The sequence below is a fragment of the Chlorocebus sabaeus genome, chromosome 3 (genome assembly GCF_047675955.1).
Source record: "Chlorocebus sabaeus isolate Y175 chromosome 3, mChlSab1.0.hap1, whole genome shotgun sequence".
Taxonomy (NCBI): Eukaryota; Metazoa; Chordata; class Mammalia; order Primates; family Cercopithecidae; genus Chlorocebus; species Chlorocebus sabaeus.
In genome coordinates, this window is record NC_132906.1 from 69,891,263 (window position 1) to 69,911,831 (window position 20,569).

Here is a 20,569-nt window from a genome sequence, read left to right on the forward strand (position 1 = left end):
TTCCCTAACATAAATAAATTACACACGCTTTCCTTTTAATATGAATAAATTTCATCTATCCCAATCTAAAAACAGCCATATAATAACACTTAATATGAAATATCTATTTCTTTTTATTTTAGTACTTTAGCAAAAAATAAGACAATTCAAGGAAAACACCAAGATGACTCAAATATGTCCTGTATAATTCCAAGTGAAAAACACAAAAGACAGGTTTATAATAATAACTTATGACATTGAGATTTTATTAACCAAAACACCACTTACAATTCTAGTCAATTTAATTTTATTTTAAAGAAATATATTCGGCACTGTTTAGTAGTATTTTATAGGCTTACTTAGCAGATGTCATTTTTGTTTCATAGGTAACATTTGTTCCAAACTTTCAGATTCTACAAACATTTACCTTTCAAAGGCACGGACACTTGCAGGGGCCCTTGAAAACAGTATGCGGAGAATAGATAGGGCTCAAGGACAGTATCTCCAATTGAACTTTTAATGAACTCCCGTAGGCGCCAAGAAGGCGGACAAATAAGGAAGAGCATAGAGACAAGAAACTAAGCAGAAGGTTACATCTGGGTAAAGAAAGTTTGTTTTGCATTGTGTTCTTTCTGCTGACGTGGGGTTTATGGAGTATAAATAAAGTGAGGCGGAGGCTCTGGGCGCGGCCGCCATGTATGTCTTGTCCTGTGTTGTCTTGTGTGTTCATTCCTTTGTTTAGGAAACACGTGGACCCCAACAGACACTCCTCTTATTTTGCACACATTACAACACTTTGAACCTACAATGAAGAAGGCCCAATTCCATTAAGTGAACACTTGGACAATTTTGGTAAATTTCTAAAGAATTCATCTATATGGTATCCCTGTATTACTGATCAGTTTTTAAAAACACCTACTCTAAGCTATGCCTTTAGGATTTCCAATCTGGGTGGAAAACAATGTTTTTCTTACATATGTGATTATATGTGTTTTACGGCATTACCCCTAAGTATTGCCATCGCGATTATAGAAAATTACGTGCAATTCAGAGCTGTGCTAAATGTTAAGACAAACTTAGCTAGCTTAGATTCAAGATTTGATATTCCTAAGTCATTACTACTAATAAATTGGCTATGGTAACTAATTTTTATGAGGATATTTTATGAATGACTTGTTAGTATATTTGTCTTAGATGACCGAAGCAGTCCACTAAAGTGTTTTACTCTTTTCCTCTTGCATTTCTGCAAGGCGGCCCCTCTGTGTAGTTAAAGAAATCTTTCTCAAGTGTACTTCAAATCATGCCACACCGGGAATAAAATCAGAGACACAGCCCCAGTGCTTTAAAAGATGTAGTTCACATTTCTAATGATAGTTTACCAAGTTCTCAGCTGGCCCCATTTTCTCTGTCCATGTTTGATCTCTTGCTCCTAGAATATGAATCCATAGGAAAAAACATGAACTTTCACTGCTCTTTCCTGTCTCCGGGCCAGTGTACGTCCTTTTCTAGGCCTTTAATAATTCTCTTCCTCTTTGTTTTTTATCCTTCACAATTCAGCACACATACCACTTTTTACAAAAGTCTTCCCTCATCTTTCCAAGTCCTAAGCAGGCTTCCCACATAGACGTTCTCACACCTCCTTGTATTTTATACACTTGACTCACGGGTTAGGAGTGCTGACTCTTATGCAGTCAAAAATCAGCAAATAACTTTTGACTCATTAAAATCTTAACTACTGGGTGGGTGCGGTGCTCACGCCTGTAATCCCAGCACTTTGGGAGGCCAAGGCTGGCGGATCATGAGGTCAGGAGTTTGAGACCAATCTGCCCAACATGGTGAAACCCTGTCTCTAGTAAAGATACAAAAAGTTAGCTGGGCGTGGTGGTGCACACCTGTAATCCCAGCTACTCGGGAGGCTGAGGCAGGAGAATCGTTTGAACCCGGGAGGTGGAGGTTGCAGTGAGCCAAGATCGTGCCATTGCACTCCAGCCTGGGCAACAGGGCGAGACTTTGCCTCAAAAAAAAAAAAAAAAAAAAAAAAAAAAATCTTAGCTAGTAGTAGCCTACTGTTGACTGGAAGCCTTAAAGATAACAGTTGATCAACACATATTTTGTGTGTGATATGTTTGTTATGCTCTATTGTTATAATAAGGTAAACTAGAGAAAAATGTTATTAAAAATCGTAAAGAAGAGAAAACATGCCGGGCGCGGTGGCTCAAGCCTGTAATCCCAGCACTTTGGGAGGCCGAGACGGGCGGATCACGAGGTCAGGAGATCAAGACCATCCTGGTTAACCCGGTGAAACCCCGTTTCTACTAAAAAATACAAAAAACTAGCCGGGCGAGGTGGCGGGCGCCTGTAGTCCCAGCTACTCGAGAGGCTGAGGCAGGAGAATGGCGCGAACCCGGGAGACGGAGCTTGCAGTGAGCTGAGATCCGGCCACTGCACTCCAGCCCGGGCGACAGAGGGAGACTCCGCCTCAATAAATAAATAAATAAATAAATATAAAAATAAAGAAGAGAAAACATATTTACTATTCATTAAATGGAAGTGGATCATCAGAAAGGTTTTCATCCTCATCATCTCTACATTGATTAGGCTGAGGAGGAGGAGGAGTAAGAGGAGTTGCTCTGTCTGTCTCAGGAGTGGCAGAGGCAGAGGAAATTTTGACTATAAGTGAACCCACACAGTTCCAAGCCAAGTGGTTCGAGGGTCAACTGTACTTCTTGTTTCATTTCTTAGAAAATAAGTTCCATGAGGGCCATAGACTTGGATTTTTAAAATACCCATATCTGTATTATTAACATAGAAATACAAAATATAAGTATATGGCATATAAATTACACAGATTTTTTTAAAGCACCCCTTGTTCAGTAGGGACTCCCATGTATATTTCAAAAAAAAAAAACAAAGCAGAAGAGGGGAACAATCTTAAATCAGTGAATTTTATAATAGGAAATCTTTTTAGACATTAAAAAATCAGACTATATTTTGTATTGTAGGAGATAAAACTACAAAAATACGAGATAAAACTTTAAAAATAATTTAGAATTGGCTTGCGGGGGGGATATAGCTTCTTTTCTCTAACTGGTTGGTGGTGAAATTATACTGCTAATTGATTGTTTTAAGCCCATTTCATTGCTATTTTGACATGCTGAAAAATTTGCTGTGCCTTACAGTAAAGCATACCACACAAAATTAAATGAGGAAATAAGAGAGTAGAAAAATGAGGGCAAGGAAATATGTAAGGAGAGTCATAGTGTCCGAATACAAACTGAAAGCTGCAAAAACAATCATCATTACTTGAGGTGAGTGGAACTTTCGGTTTTCAGATTCCCAGAAGACAAAGCAGAAAGGGAATTGTTATTCGTAATAAAGATACTCAGTCCTATAAAATTCCAAGTGAAAAATGCAAATTAAAGAACTTATAATAACTTGTGACATTAAGATTTTATTAAGCATAACACCATTTAAAATTCTAGTCATATTCAATTTTCTTTTAGGAAATGTGTTTGATATAGTTTTACTAGTATTTTGTAGGCTTATTTAGCATATGTCACTTTTGTTGCATAGGTAGCATTTGACATGCTTAATTACACATATGAATTACTCAATAGCACAAGTTTTTTTGTCTAGTTTCTCATATACATTGCATGCTACTATATAGAGGAAAATATGCTCCTTGGCATGCTTGAAATAAAGACATTATGAAGTTTCAGAATTCCTTGCTTTAAAAAGTCTCTCCAAATAGGATGATGGCATAATACCAAAAGAGTTGGCTAAGTACACACCTGCAAAAAGCCTAAATAAGCAGCTCTCTTCTCTATTGCTTTGACTTAAAACAAAAATGAAATTAAAATTTGACAGCAGATGGAAGGACTATGCATCATTTTAGAATCTTCCATGAATATTGATTCTAGCAATAGAGATTTGTTAAGAACTAGATTGATTAGAGTTCAAAATACAATCTGGATTTATCAAAATATTTACATTAAGGGTATTAGCAAATTCTAAGAATAAAAGTTGTCTGGAATGGAGAACAGGGTGAGGTAATAGCATAACTTTGCCACTAATAAAGGCTAAGCAATTCTTCCTATTCCCAAACTAGCAAACAATGAACAGAAAAATGTTCATTGAATTGCTATAATTTTTAATCTAGATTTTTTTTATTTTCATAAACCCATACACATTATTCTCCAAACTGTTTAATGTCTTCTTCCACATCCATATCCTTGTTCTTGATTCTGTGTAGTTTTGTAAGTTTTTAAAAACTAAAAATTTTCTTTTTAAAGAATCATCCTTTTTAAAAATTTTTTATTACACTTTAAGTTCTAGGGTACATGTGCACAATGTGAAGGTTTGTTACATATGTATACATGTGCCTTGTTGGTGTACTGCACCCATTAACTCGTCATTTACATTAGGTATATCTCCTAATGCAATCCCTCCCCCCTCCCTCCTCCCCACAATAGGCCCTGGTGTGTGATGTTCCCCTTCCTGTGTCCAAGTGATCTCATTGTTCAGTTCCCACCTATGAGTGAGAACATGCGGTGTTATGTTTTCAGTTCTTGCAATAGTTTGCTGAGAATGATGGTTTCCAGCTGCATCCATGTCCCTACAAAGGACATGAACTCATCCTTTGTTATGGCTGCATAGTATTCCATGGTGTATATGTGCCACATTTTCTTAATCCAGTCTGTCACTGATGGACATTTGGGTCGATTCCAAGTCTTTGCTATTGTGAATAGTGCCACAATAAACATATGTGTGCATGTGTCTTTATAGCACCATGATTTATAATCCTTTGGGTATATACCCAATAATGGGATGGCTGGGTCAAATGGTATTTCTAGTTCTAGATCCTTGAGGAATTGTCACACTGTTTTCCACAATGGTTGAACTAGTTTACAGTCCCACCAACAGTGTAAAAGTGTTCCTATTTCTCCACATCCTCTCCAGTACCTGTTGTTTCCTGACTTTTTAATGATTGCCATTCTAACAGGTGTGAGATGGTATCTCATTGTGGTTTTGATTTGCATTTCTCTGATAGCGAGTGATGATTAGCATTTTTTCACGTGTCTGTTGGCTGCATAAATGTCTTCTTTTGAGAAGTGTCCGTTCATATCCTTGGCCCACTTTTTGATGAGGTTGTTTGTATTTTTTCTTGTAAATTTGTTTGAGTTCTTTGTAGGTTCTGGATATTAGCCGTTTGTCAGATGAGTAGATGGCAAAAATGTTCTCCCATTCTGTAGATTGCCTGTTCACTCTGATGGTAGTTTCTTTTGCTGTGCAGAAGCTCTTTAGTTTAACTAGATCCCATTTGTCAATTTTAGCTTTTGCTGCCGTTGCTTTTGGTGTTTTAGACATGAAGTCGTTGCCCATGCCTATGTCCTGAATGGTATTACCTAGGTTTTCTTCTAGTGTTTTTATGGTTTTAGGTCTAACATTTAAGTCTCTAATCCATCTTGAACTAATTTTCGTATAAGGAGTAAGGAAAGGATCCAGTTTCAGCTTTCTACTTAGGGCTAGCCAATTTTCCCAGCACCATCTATTAAATAAGGAATCCTTTCCCCATTTCTTGTTTTTGTCAGGTTTGTCAAAGATCAGATGGTGGTAGATGTGTGGTATTATTTCGGAGGGTTTTGTTCTGTTCTGTTCCACTGGTCTATATCTCTGTTTTGGTACCAGTACCACACTGTTTTGGTTACTATAGCCTTGTAGTATAGTTTGAAGGCAGGTAGCATGATGCCTCCAGCTTTGTTCTTTTGGCTTAGGATTGTCTTGGCAATGTGGGCTTTTTTTTGGTTCCATATGAACTTTAAATCAGTATTTTCCAATTCTGTGAAGAAAGTCATTGGTAGCTTAATGGGGATGGCATTGAATATATAAATTACCTTGGGCAGTGTGGCCATTTTCACGATATTAAAGAATCATCTTTTAAAGTTTAAATCATTTCCCTTCTTTTAGAGTTTTTATTCATATCTGCTATAACTTCTGTTCTTTTTTTCTTGCATCATGTTTCTACATTTGTTTTGATCTTTACTAAATATTGTAACTTCAGCTTATGCATTTTATTACCATTTGTTTTCAGCAAGATTTACTAATTACAGAGCTTGGTTTTATCATAGTTATAGATTGTTTTCCATTTTAAAAATACACTATTATTTACATCTCAAATTTTAAAATCAGAAATTAGGAAGTATTGCTGTTGCCCTCTAAATTTAGCTAACGTTATCACTCTTTGACTTCTCTCTGTAGATGATCATACTTTTTAAATAAAAATAGTGCCTTTAAATTGATATTTTAGATGCTTATTTAATAGTTCTTTAACTTTCATCTAAAAAGAATCTTTTCAATTTTTGTGTACTTCTTAAGGCAATTCTTTTGTTTTATTAATTCTATATTTATGCTAAAAACTTTCTATCTCTTATTTTTATTTTATTTTTGGTGAATATTCAAGGCCACACTGAATACTACATCAAACATATACATATGAAACGTTTAAAAAGTTTAAATAAGTTGTGCTCATTTTGGTAGCATATATACTAAAAAGTTTATATAAGTTGTATAATTTCTGCCACTTCTTTGAGAATTTTTAATTTTTAATTCATAAGAAAGTAACCTTTCACTGAATATGAAAATGTCACACCATATTGTTATTCAACTCTGTAGAAATATTATTTACTATGTAAATTCAAGTTGAATGTATCCTTCTCGGTAAAATTTTGTTTTACTTTATATTTATGGGGTTTTATATTTCTTTAGTTTTGGAAGTGCAAGTATTTGCTGTGATAGGTCTAGTTTCTTTCCTCAGAAATCATTCTTTCTCAATTTCTGATAATTTAATTTTCAATGTTTCTTTCACTTCTTTTTAAGAAACATGGATTATTTCTAGGTGGAAAATTCATTTTCTCTGACACATACCCAATACATGGTTCTCATAGTTGTAAATTCTATTTTTCATATTTGCACTCTAAGGAAGTTGAGCCTTCACATGTGTTTTATAAGAGTTACAGATTCTTTTGACGGTGGACACAACACAATGACACTTAGATAGATGAAAGGCAATTTTTCTTTGTTATTTTTGCCTCCAAATGAGAAAAGGCTGTCAGACCGGGTCACACAGGGAATTATACCAGGGACAGGGCAATATCAAGCTGGAATCCCCAGGAGTAGCTTGTATATGGCAAGTGAAATAAGGTTAGCTACATTTCGATGAATCCCTTTGTATGTCTCACTTAAAAAATTGTCCAGGTTCTGGGGCATAGAGCCTGTCCTCTTCTCTTGTACTTGGAAAATCAGAAAATAAGTAGAATTGTTGATGCCCTCTTAATTTAAATAAAGTTATCACACTTTAACTTCCCTCTATTGGGGATCATGCTTTAAAAATAAAACTAGTGACTTCAGATTGATGCTATTGGCTAACAGTAGGGCTGTGAGGGTGGGTGCATTGTGGAAGGTGTATGAGAGCCCAGTAAGGGAAGTGGTTGGGGTGTGAATTTCATTAGCTGGGCAAGAAGGTGAGCTGATTAACGTCTAACCAAATAATTTCTAACCTCTAACCTCATAACTGAATCAAGACAGCATTTTAAAAAAATAATATCACAGTATTACTAGGCAATAGAACAAAACCTAAATTCTGTTCTCTTCTGTTTTTAATGTGGATATGAAACTAACTAAAAATTTGGAATCTTACTAACCTCTTTTTCTATCTTGTTACACAGCTTCTGTTAGGACCTGGGGTGTGTATTTGTCTATTAATTTCTCTACCAAATTTAGCTATATTTAGGGGTAGAAAACAAAGAAAATTTTTATCACAATACTATGTGGGAGGACATGCAAAACTAGTAACATTTGAGGATGAGTTCTCTAGATAAAACCTCTAGTTAGTGAATATGGAAATTATAATTGTCCAACATTGTTATTGATAACATTTTCTTTTTAGGGAATTTTGTGACTGAGATCTTTTGTCTGAAATTAAGTTTTCGTGTTATAAGTATCATTATCTATATGTACTATTTTCTGTATCCCCCGTCACAGATCACTACTGAACATGCTATAATCAATACTCTAAATAATGAAGTGTTAGTTCATACATAAATTTCACATTTTAATGCTTTCAAAGCCAATTCAGAGTATGATAATGCATTGGTTTTATCAGAGCATTTAAGTGAACAAAATTTACTCTTTCATTGCCTATGTAGTCATGATTCAAATCATCTTCTACATATGAGCATATATTTGAGAAAATATTTTATAAACTATAAATGTACCATAAAAATGTTAGACATTATTATTCTGGTTATTTTATCTGGCATCTGGACGTGAATTAGATTTAGTAAGATTTGTACTTGGGAAATAACTTTATTATTATTTATATCAAAGGATCACAAATAAATACATGTATATACATATATACATATGTGTGTGTGTGTATATATATATACACTTTAGTCCTTCGATTGTCAGACAGTGTTCTGCTGATTTTTACAAAAAACTAGTCAGATGACTTAGGAATACTCCAGATTCCACTACTTAGCTAGTTCATTCAGTGACTCATTTATTCTCTGAGCTTTGCTCTGCTCCTCAGAGACTTGTATAATTTCAAAATTAATTAAAAACTTGTAATCACATAAACCATCTTCTTCTAAAAATCATCTTCATTTTTAAAATGATGTAACCATGACATAGAAGGCTAAATTGGACTAAACAAAATGTGACAGTATTTGTAGTTAAAGCGCTTGAATAACCCCAGTCTTTTGATCTAAGCATGTTGAACTGTATAATATGCTCTGTTTTATAGTTGCACTGAGGTAGAATATAAAAAAGTCTGGAAGCCATAACATGCTGTAGCATTTGAAGGTTTATTTATTTAATACTAATGATAGTTTGGTATTTATTTATTTATTTTTTTTAATTTATTATTATTAAACTTCAAGTTGTAGGGTACATGTGCACAACGTGCAGGTTTGCTACATATGTATACTTGTGCCATGTTGGTGTGCTGCACCCATCAACTCGTCATTTACATCAGGTATAACTCCCAATGCAATCCCTCCCCCCTCCCCCCTCCCCCCTCCCCATGATAGGCCCCGGTGTGTGATGTTCCCCTTCCCGAGTCCAAGTGATCTCATTGTTCAGTTCCCACCTACGAGTGAGAACATGTGGTGTTTGGTTTTCTGTTCTTGTGATAGTTTGCTAAGAATGATGGTTTCCAGCTGCATCCATGTCCCTACAAAGGACACAAACTCATCCTTTTTTATGGCTGCATAGTATTCCATGGTGTATATGTGCCACATTTTCTTAATCCAATCTGTCACTGATGGACATTTGGGTTGATTCCAAGTCTTTGCTATTGTGAATAGTGCTGCAATAAACATACGTGTGCATGTGTCCTTATAGCAGCATAATTTATAATCCTTTGGGTATATACCCAGTAATGGGATGGCTGGGTCATATGGTACATCTAGTTCTAGATCCTTGAGGAATCGCCATACTGTTTTCCATAATGGTTGAACTAGTTTACAATCCCACCAACAGTGTAAAAGTGTTCCTATTTCTCCACATCCTCTCCAGCACCTGTTGTTTCCTGACTTTTTAATGATCGCCATTCTAACTGGTGTGAGATGGTATCTCATTGTGGTTTTGATTTGCATTTCTCTGATGACCAGTGATGATGAGCATTTTTTCATGTGTCTGTTGGCTGTATGAATGTCTTCTTTTGAGAAATGTCTGTTCATATCCTTTGCCCACTTTTGGATGGGGTTGTTTGTTTTTTTCTTGTAAATTTGTTTGAGTTCTTTGTAGGTTCTGGATATTAGCCCTTTGTCAGATGAGTAGATTGCAAAAATTTTCTCCCATTCTGTAGGTTGCCTGCTCACTCTGATGGTAGTTTCTTTTGCTGTGCAGAAGCTCTTTAGTTTGATGAGATCCCATTTGTCAATTTTGGCTTTTGATGCCGTTGCTTTTGGTGTTTTAGACATGAAGTCTTTGCCCATGCCTATGTCCTGAATGGTACTACCTAGGTTTTCCTCTAGGATTTTTATGGTATTAGGTCTAACATTTAAGTCTCTAATCCATCTTGAATTAATTTTCGTATAAGGAGTAAGGAAAGGATCCAGTTTCAGCTTTCTACTTATGGCTAGCCAGTTTTCCCAGCACCATTTATTAAATAGGGAATCCTTTCCCCATTTCTTGTTTCTCTCAGGTTTGTCAAAGATCAGATGGCTGTAGATGTGTGGTATTATTTCTGAGGACTCTGTTCTGTTCCATTGGTCTATATCTCTGTTTTGGTACCAGTACCATGCTGTTTTGGTTACTGTAGCCTTGTAGTATAGTTTGAAGTCAGGTAGCGTGATGCCTCCAGCTTTGTTCTTTTGACTTAGGATTGTCTTGGAGATGCGGGCTCTTTTTTGGTTCCATATGAACTTTAAAGCAGTTTTTTCCAATTCTGTGAAGAAGCTCATTGGTAGCTTGATGGGGATGGCATTGAATCTATAAATTACCTTGGGCAGTATGGCCATTTTCACGATATTGATTCTTCCTATCCATGAGCATGGTATGTTCTTCCATTTGTTTGTGTCCTCTTTGATTTCACTGAGCAGTGGTTTGTAGTTCTCCTTGAAGAGGTCCTTTACATCCCTTGTAAGTTGGATTCCTAGGTATTTTATTCTCTTTGAAGCAATTGTGAATGGAAGTTCATTCCTGATTTGGCTCTCTGTTTGACTGTCACTGGTGTATAAGAATGCTTGTGATTTTTGCACATGAATTTTGTATCCTGAGACTTTGCTGAAGTTGCTGATCAGCTTAAGGAGATTTTGGGCTGAGACAATGGGGTTTTCTAAATATACAATCATGTCGTCTGCAAACAGGGACAATTTGACTTCTTCTTTTCCTAACTGAATCCCCTTGATTTCTTTCTCTTGCCTGATTGCCCTAGCCAGAACTTCCAACACTATGTTGAATAGGAGTGGTGAGAGAGGGCATCCCTGTCTTGTGCCAGTTTTCAAAGGGAATTTTTCCAGTTTTTGCCCATTCAGTATGATATTGGCTGTGGGTTTGTCATAAATAGCTCTTATTATTTTGAGGTATGTTCCATCAATACCGAATTTATTGAGCGTTTTTAGCATGAAGGGCTGTTGAATTTTGTCAAAAGCCTTTTCTGCATCTATTGAGATAATGATGTGGTTCTTGTCTTTGGTTCTGTTTATATGCTGGATTATGTTTATTGATTTGCGAATGTTGAACCAGCCTTGCATCCCAGGGATGAAGCCCACTTGATCATGGTGGATAAGCTTTTTGATGTGCTGCTGAATCCGGTTTGCCAGTATTTTATTGAGGATTTTTGCATTGATGTTCATCAGGGATATTGGTCTAAAATTCTCTTTTTTTGTTGTGTCTCTGCCAGGCTTTGGTATCAGGATGATGTTGGCCTCATAAAATGAGTTAGGGAGGATTCCCTCTTTTTCTATTGATTGGAATAGTTTCAGAAGGAATGGTACCAGCTCCTCCTTGTACCTCTGGTAGAATTCAGCTGTGAATCCATCTGGTCCTGGACTTTTTTTGGTTGGTAGGCTATTAATTATTGCCTCAATTTCAGAGCCTACTATTGGTCTATTCAGGGATTCAACTTCTTCCTGGTTTAGTCTTGGAAGAGTGTAAGTGTCCAGGAAATTATCCATTTCTTCTAGATTTTCCAGTTTATTTGCGTAGAGGTGTTTATAGTATTCTCTGATGGTAGTTTGTATTTCTGTGGGGTCAGTGGTGATATCCCCTTTATCATTTTTAATTGCGTCGATTTGATTCTTCTCTCTTTTCTTCTTTATTAGTCTTGCTAGTGGTCTGTCAATTTTGTTGATCTTTTCAAAAAACCAACTCCTGGATTCATTGATTTTTTGGAGGGTTTTTTGTGTCTCTATCTCCTTCAGTTCTGCTCTGATCTTAGTTATTTCTTGCCTTCTGCTAGCTTTCGAATGTGTTTGCTCTTGCTTCTCTAGTTCTTTTAATTGCGATGTTAGAATGTCAATTTTAGATCTTTCCTGCTTTCTCTTGTGGGCATTTAGTGCTATAAATTTCCCTCTACACACTGCTTTAAATGTGTCCCAGAGATTCTGGTATGTTGTATCTTTGTTCTCATTGGTTTCAAAGAACATCTTTATTTCTGCCTTCATTTCGTTATGTACCCAGTAGTCATTCAGGAGCAGGTTGTTCAGTTTCCATGTAGTTGAGCGGTTTTGATTGAGTTTCTTAGTCCTGAGTTCTAATTTGATTGCACTGTGGTCTGAGAGACAGTTTGTTATAATTTCTGTTCTTGTACATTTGCTGAGGAGTGCTTTACTTCCAATTACGTGGTCAATTTTGGAGTAAGTACGATGTGGTGCTGAGAAGAATGTATATTCTGTTGATTTGGGGTGGAGAGTTCTATAGATGTCTATTAGGTCTGCTTGCTGCAGAGATGAGTTCAATTCCTGGATATCCTTGTTAACTTTCTGTCTCGTTGATCTGTCTAATGTTGACAGTGGAGTGTTGAAGTCTCCCATTATTATTGTATGGGAGTCTAAGTCTCTTTGTAAGTCTCTAAGGACTTGCTTTATGAATCTGGGTGCTCCTGTATTGGGTGCATATATATTTAGGATAGTTAGCTCTTCCTGTTGAATTGATCCCTTTACCATTATGTAATGGCCTTCTTTGTCTCTTTTGATCTTTGATGGTTTAAAGTCTGTTTTATCAGAGACTAGTATTGCAATCCCCGCTTTTTTGTGTTCTCCATTTGCTTGGTAAATCTTCCACCATCCCTTTATTTTGAGCCTATGTATGTCTCTGCGTGTGAGATGGGTCTCCTGAATACAGCAGACTGATGGGTCTTGACTCTTTATCCAGTTTGCCAGTCTGTGTCTTTTAATTGGAGCATTTAGTCCATTTACATTTAAGGTTAAGATTGTTATGTGTGAACTTGATCCTGCCATTATGATATTAACTGGTTATTTTGCTCGTTAGTTGATGCAGTTTCTTCCTAGCCTTGATGGTCTTTACATTTTGGCATGTTTTTGCAATGGCTGGTACCGGTTGTTCCTTTCCATGTTTAGTGCTTCCTTCAGGGTCTCTTGTAAGGCAGGCCTAGTGGTGACAAAATCTCTAAGCATTTGCTTATCTGTAAAGGATTTTATTTCTCCTTCACTTATGAAACTTAGTTTGGCTGGATATAAAATTCTGGGTTTAAAATTCTTTTCTTTAAGAATGTTGAATATTGGCCCCCACTCTCTTCTGGCTTGAAGAGTTTCTGCCGAGAGATCTGCTGTTAGTCTGATGGGCTTCCCTTTGTGGGTAACCCGACCTTTCTCTCTGGCTGCCCTTAAGATTTTTTCCTTCATTTCAACTTTGGTGAATCTGGCAATTATGTGTCTTGGAGTTGCTCTTCTCGAGGAGTATCTTTGTGGCGTTCTCTGTATTTCCTGGATTTGAATGTTGGCCTGCCCTACTAGGTTGGGGAAGTTCTCCTGGATGATATCCTGAAGAGTGTTTTCCAACTTGGTTCCATTTTCCCCCTCACTTTCAGGCACCCCAATCAGACGTAGATTTGGTCTTTTTACATAATCCCATACTTCTTGCAGGCTTTGTTCATTTCTTTTTCTTCTTTTTTCTTTTGGTTTCTCTTCTCGCTTCATTTCATTCATTTGATCCTCCATCGCTGACATTCTTTCTTCCAGTTGATCGAGACGGTTACTGAAGCTTGTGCATTTGTCACGTATTTCTCGTGCCATGGTTTTCGTCTCTTTCATTTCGTTTGTGAGCTTCTCTGCATTAATTACTCTAGCCATCAATTCTTCCACTTTTTTTTCAAGATTTTTAGTTTCTTTGCGCTGGGTACGTAATTCCTCCTTTAGCTCTGAGAAATTTGATGGACTGAAGCCTTCTTCTCTCATTTCGTCGAAGTCATTCTCCGTCCAGCTTTGATCCGTTGCTGGCGATGAGCTGCGCTCCTTTGCCGGGGGAGATGCGCTCTTATTTTTTGAATTTCCAGCTTTTCTGCCCTGCTTTTTCCCCATCTTTGTGGTTTTATCTGCCTCTGGTCTTTGATGATGGTGATGTACTGATGGGGTTTTGGTGTAGGTGTCCTTCCTGTTTGATAGTTTTCCTTCTAACAGTCAGGATCCTCAGCTGTAGGTTGTAGCTGTAGGAGATTGCTTGAGGTCCACTCCAGACCCTGTTTGCCTGGGTATCAGCAGCAGAGGCGCAGAAGATAGAATATTTCTGAACAGCGAGTGTACCTGTCTGATTCTTGCTTTGGAATCTTCCTCTCAGTGGTGTACTCCACCCTGTGAGGTGTGGGGTGTCAGACTGCCCCTAGTGGGGGATGTCTCCCAGTTAGGCTACTCAGGGGTCAGGGACCCACTTGAGCAGGGAGTCTGTCCCTTCTCAGATCTCAACCTCCGTGTTGGGAGATCCACTGCTCTCTTCAAAGCTGTCAGACAGAGTCGTTTGCGTCTGCAGAGCTGCTGCGTTTGTTATTATTTACTGTGCCCTGTCCCCAGAGGTGGAGTCTACAGAGACAGGCAGGTTTCCTTGAGCTGCTATGAGCTCCACCCAGTTCGAGCTTCCCAGCAGCTTTGTTTACCTACTTAAGCCTCAGCAATGGCGGGTGCCCCTCCCCCAGCCTCGCTGCTGCCTTGCCGGTAGATCACAGACTGCTGTGCTAGCAATGAGGGAGGCTCCGTGGGTGTGGGACCCTCTCGGCCAGGTGTGGGATATGATCTCCTGGTGTGCCTGTCTGCTTAAAGCGCAGTATTGGGGTGGGAGTTACCCGATTTTCCAGGTGTTGTGTGTCTCAGTTCCCCTGGCTAGGAAAAGGGATTCCCTTCCCCCTTGCGCTTTCCAGGTGAGGCAATGCCTCGCCCTGCTTCAGCTCTCGCTGGTCGGGCTGCAGCAGCTGACCAGCACCGATCGTCTGGCACTCCCCAGTGAGATGAACCCAGTACCTCAGTTGAAAATGCAGAAATCGCCGGTCTTCTGTGTCGCTCGCGCTGGGAGTTGGAGACTGGAGCTGTTCCTATTCGGCCATCTTGCTCCGCCCCCCGATAGTTTGGTATTTAAATAATTTTTCCTCATGATATCATTTCTTTAGTAGTTACTGTTATTCTGATCAATCTTAGTAAAGTGAATGCTTGAAGAATATATTAACATTAACAAAATGCAAGCAAGATAAATTTTACATCACCAAATAAAGAGCAAATCCTACAAGACAAAAACAATGTCAGAGCTGTCCTGTTATCATGAATACCCTTCACCTAATGTGTTTATAGCCATGCCTGTTCATAGATAACAGCCCTAAAAACCCACCTACAACTTCCAAGGAAAGACTCCTACAGCCACTCACATACACAAATAGAGAGTGAAAAAATACCCTAAAGCTCCAAGTATAATGGGAAACACTGAATATATTTTAAAATCCCACAGACATACTTAGAATTGAATAAGAGTAAAATAGATTGTAAATTACTGATGGATAGGGTTCATTTCAAAGATGATCCTTCAGATTTTCAATGTATATTTAAAACTTTTATGGAAAGCTACAGGCTGAATATTCAGCTATAAATATCCATCTGACTTGTGTAAGGTGGTAACTGCTGATCCAATTTTTTAAAAATTGTCTTTTAACAAGCAAACCTCTTTTCTGTTGAAAAAGCATTTCTTCTAGCATGTGTTCTATATGCTTTGTTTCCTCCTTTATGCATTTCTCAACAAGAGTGACCCAGATGTGAAAGTGGTAGCATCATTTATAAACCTCAGCATAAATTAACAGTCAAATTGATATATGATTTTTATTTATTTCTCTATTTCAGTATATTTTGTGACAATCTCTTACCAAATAGATTATTAACAATTCAATTTTATAATCTGCTAGTGCTAATTATAAATCATATTTATATGTGTGTGTGACTTATCGATGTTTTGAAAATACATGTTTTATTCCAAAATTTTAAATTATTTAAACCATTTCCTAGACATAGCAAACTAAAAAAGTAAAACTTTCTGGTAGATTTTGCAGTTTAAGACCCACACAGAAACTAAAAGGCTTTAAGAGTCTTACAGGAGTTTTGAAAAAATACTTTCAATCAAAACTAATTCTACTGCTCACTACTTACCACAATAACATATGTTCAATGACTAATTCTGAATGCAACTTACATTTTCTGAATCCTAACAGGGTCCTTTGTGTTTAGAATCACTAGATAATTCAAAAGTGAAAAAGTTCATTCATCCCATAGCTACTTACACATATTTGAAAAAAAAGTAGGAGAAGTTCAAAGTATAGAATTTGTAATATATGGTAAATAGATTTTTGGCCTCAATTATTTTTATTCCTTTCTTTACTCCTTCCATCAATCCATCACAGATCCTTGCCCAATTGAGAGAAAATGTTGTGTTTTCATGGCTTTTATTTGCCAAGAGTAATATTTCACAAATACTTTTCTGTTTAAGAAAATAGATCTTGTCATTCATTTCCTGGATATTTATTACATATGTACTATGTGCCAGGCACTGTCCTGGAGCTACAGTATGTTAAAATATCAACCACAAAAAAAGATGCATGATCTTTGTTCTCCTCAAATTCACCATGTAGTAGATAAGACAAACATAAATACTTATAAAAATGCATGTAATATTATAACCAAGAAAAAGCCTTGAAGGAGAAGTGAATATTCCTGTGACGGCATAAAGGTAGTTGAACAAGTCAAGGAGTCAAGAGGAAAGATTTAGGAGACGACTGAACTGAGTTCTGAATCTAAATAAAGAAAAAGAGTTGTGATTAACTTGAGCAGAAAGATGGGAAATAGCTTACACATTAGTATCCTCTATTCTCCAATCATGAGATTCCTATTTATGTACGTCTAATCAATACGCAAGAGAACTTTTTCCATCAACTTTGTTAAAGGTATTCTCATGGACACTTCAAGTAAAATATGAAAAAGAGAGTTCACATGCTTCTTAGACATTGACATGCATACATGTTATTACTGATATTCGTGGCTTTCATTTCCAATGTGGCATTTCTAACAAATAATTGGCAAAAATCTGTTAATTTTATTTCATTGTTTTCTTGGTGGTCTCTAAATTGTAAACAAAAGGTAAAATTCAGAAAACTCTATGGGCTATATTTAATTAAATATAATATGCTTAATTAAAATAGATTACTATGTACCTGTGAATGGCATTTTTCTCTGATGGTTAATGGTTTTCCTATTCACAGGCTTTATTGTCAGGATAAAAAAGGTAGCAATACATATAAAGTATATCTAGATCAGGAGCCATAAAAATAATTCCTGATTTATTCCAACATTTTCCTGCCAACATATACTGCATATTCTCCTTATATACTAAAAATTCACTTGATACATGAAAAAAAAAAATTTAGTACTGAGTTCCTTAGACATAAATTTTCCAATTCATAATTGAAAACGTATAATGGTTAGTAGAGCAAATAATTTAAACTTTCAGAGCCTCTATGCTTTCATCTAAGGAATGGTTATAATAATAGTTTAATAAAGTTTATCCAATAATTAAATTAGGCAATTTATTTTAAAATCTTCTAGCATATTTGCTTACAGAAATACGCACTCATTGTTTGTAGCCTATATTTGTAACTTAATATATACATAACACAAAATGTATAATTGTTATTATAACTGATAAGAATTGTTCATTACTTATTTTATAATTAAAGTCTGGGGGTTTTGACGGCCGGTTAGGGCAGTTTAAAACTCCCTGAAGGGAAACAGAGCCTCTTACTCACAGGAAAGAGAGAGGTGGCAGGGTTTCAGAAGAGAGGAAGACCGGACAGTTTCGCAATTCATCCACACTCACCTTCCAGGATCCCGGTCGAGGTCCCCAGTTGAAAAGGGAAAGGCTCCCTCGTCCCCTCTCAGGGCCTTTGATGGGGGAGTGACTGTTTTCTTCAGTGCCCCGCTGCTCAGACCTCTAGGGGAGCACACAGACAGGCAGGCAATGGGGCTCCTACCCCAGGGCAGGGTCTAAGGGTGAATGTTTACAGCTCCTGAAGCCCCACTGGGCATGTGTTACAGGATACTCTCTAGTCTGCCATCTACAGGCGGCTCGTGTTAACTAGCTCAGTTAGGCCCTCTACCTTGTGGCAAGAACAGAGGGCTTTCTGTATTCTGGGTTTTTGCCTTGGTGTACCTGAAGAATCGGATCACACATGGGCTTGGAGAATGAGTGCAAAGTTTTATTCAGCGGAAGTAGCTGTCCGCCTGTGGGGCAGCCAGAAGGGAGATGGGTTTCCCCCGGAGTTGGGGTGCTCGGCAGGCCCGGCAGTCCTCTGACTGCCCAGGCCAACCCCCGCCTCCTCCCGCTGCTCCACGGCCTTCTGGCTTCTGGGTGCCTGTCAGCGTGTTCTTCCGCTGGCCTGCTCCAATGGACGACCAGTCGTTTGTCGTCTTCCCCGATGTGTTGCTCATCAGGACATCCAGCCACTTGTGTATCTGCCTGCAAGGGTCTCGAGTTTTTATAGGCCCAGAATGGGAGCGTGGAGAGCCAGGGTGGTCTTGGAAAATGTGACATTTGGGCGGGAAAGCATTTGTGCCTGTCCTCACCTAGGTCCCTGGGGGTTGGAACCCTAGCCAGGGACCAGGCTCTCCTCTTCCCAGCACTTCCCTTCCCCTCTTCATTTAAAGGGACCACGCTCTTCCCTTCCCAGGACTCCCTTATCAATTTTATAATTAAAATGAAGTCCACCAAAACTCCTAATGATGAAGTGTTAGAAAAATTCTTATTAATGTAAGAAACATTATAAGTATTACCACTCTCATTACTTCAGTCTAATATTATTTTAGATTATTCAAAATAATGGAATTAGACAAGCTAAATAAATTAGGTGAAAATATGAAAACATTGAACGCAAATGAACACTTTTTTGGGTAGATAAGATAATTTTGTATAAGGATACAATAGAGCTGATTTTTAAACTTAACCAGCACAATATTGCATTAGACTTAGTTTTAGCCAGAGTATTCTATACATTTGTCTATAATTGGTGGGAATTTTAAGCCACTGTGCAGTTCTTCCTGATTATGCACTCGTTACTTTATATCAGCAGTTTGGAATTGGTCATGGTGGGAGTATTTACATCACAGAAAATTTAAAATGTCACAAATTAAAGTCTACCTCCCACTCCCAACCCCAGAAAGCTGGCTGTCAAACTTTACTAGCACCCCTCTGCATCAGACTTATGTTTAGCCAAGCAAAGTGTTCTATATATCTTACTGTAATAATTTGTTTATGGATGAGATGTGAACTGAGAGCCTAAGATGAACATATCAGAGAACTTATTGCAATATTTCTTTTTATTTTAGATTTTTGCCAAGGTTTTGGGAAAACGTGCTCTCTTCTTGATAGAGTTTCAAAAGCAGTAACTTTGGAATCCTTGGCTTCTGGCCACCCGTATAACTATCTCACGGAGAGGTCCTTGCCAAGAGATGGAAAACAGAGTCCTGGTAATGTTAATTGTCTCCCTAGATAGAGTTGTACCGGAAGTCAAACTAAACTCAGATTTTTGCATACATAAGCCAATTGTTTGTCTGTTTTTCTTTATTATTTGATTCTGCATTCTATCACTGTTAAATAAATTTTTCCTGAATATCATTTATATATTAGTAACAAACTCTAAAATATTATTTGCTCCAAGACTTTAGAAATAGATAATGAGGTAGATCTTTTCCTGACACATTTTAAGATGAACAATGAAGACTGTTTTCACCTTTGCTTTGTGGTGTGGAGGTAAAAAATAAGGAAATTCCCATTTATTTTATTTTTGGAAGAAAGATAGAGTATGGAATACCTCTGAGTTCGAAGGTTTACTTTACATATTTGGATATCTCCTAGATTTTTTCCATTCCTCCCATTGCTTTTCCAAAGCCGAAACTTTTTATAGGAACTTAAAGTAGGTTATTTGAGGGGAGAAAAGTTGCTTTAAATTATTCCCTGTTGATTTCAGATGCTTAACACAGATTCTAGAAAGTCTTACTTTCTCCCAAGGAATAACTAATACCCTGTGGTATTAGGCAGGCTCTTTACACAGTAACATCATGATCATTTTTAGCAAAAGGAAATGGTCTGTGATTATTGAGCTATTATTTCCCATGAGTCCTCAAAAAGATGGACTAGGGAAAGCTAATCAGTAGTTTTGTCAGTTTCTTATTATTAGTGTGATCATCTGATGTGTTGGAATGTACAGATTGCCTATGGGGAGAAGAGTGTCATTTCTCTTTGGAAAAATAACCTGCCTAACTTACCTTTATAGAACCTCAGGAAGTCTTTATTAACTTACAATTTTTAATCATTAATACAGGCTTAGATAAGTAGGTTATATCAGCAAATAGGATTTCAATTTATCTAAGACCATAGTCACAAGATTCATGATTTTTGTTTGTGGAAGTGAGTCTTAAATATCTTTGAGAAAACTAAAGTGATGATGAGATATTTTGGAGGTTCATCTTAAAATTTTAGAAGAATACGGTAATAGTAATTTGTTCGGATTTCTGGTCTGTGATGTAAGAAGCTTGCAAATTGTCACTCT

At 37.3% G+C, this 20,569-nt stretch overlaps 1 long non-coding RNA gene across 1 annotated transcript in view; it reads right to left on the reverse strand.

Annotated features, from left to right (window-relative positions):
* The window catches only part of LOC103214645 (uncharacterized), a 32,528-nt gene extending 14,451 nt beyond the window's left edge, over positions 1 to 18,077 (reverse strand). Inside the window, exon 1 of the long non-coding RNA XR_489655.3 lies at positions 17,842 to 18,077. This is a non-coding gene — a long non-coding RNA (uncharacterized lncRNA). The remainder of the gene's footprint in view (positions 1 to 17,841) is intronic.
* Positions 18,078 to 20,569: the final 2,492 nt, after the last annotated feature.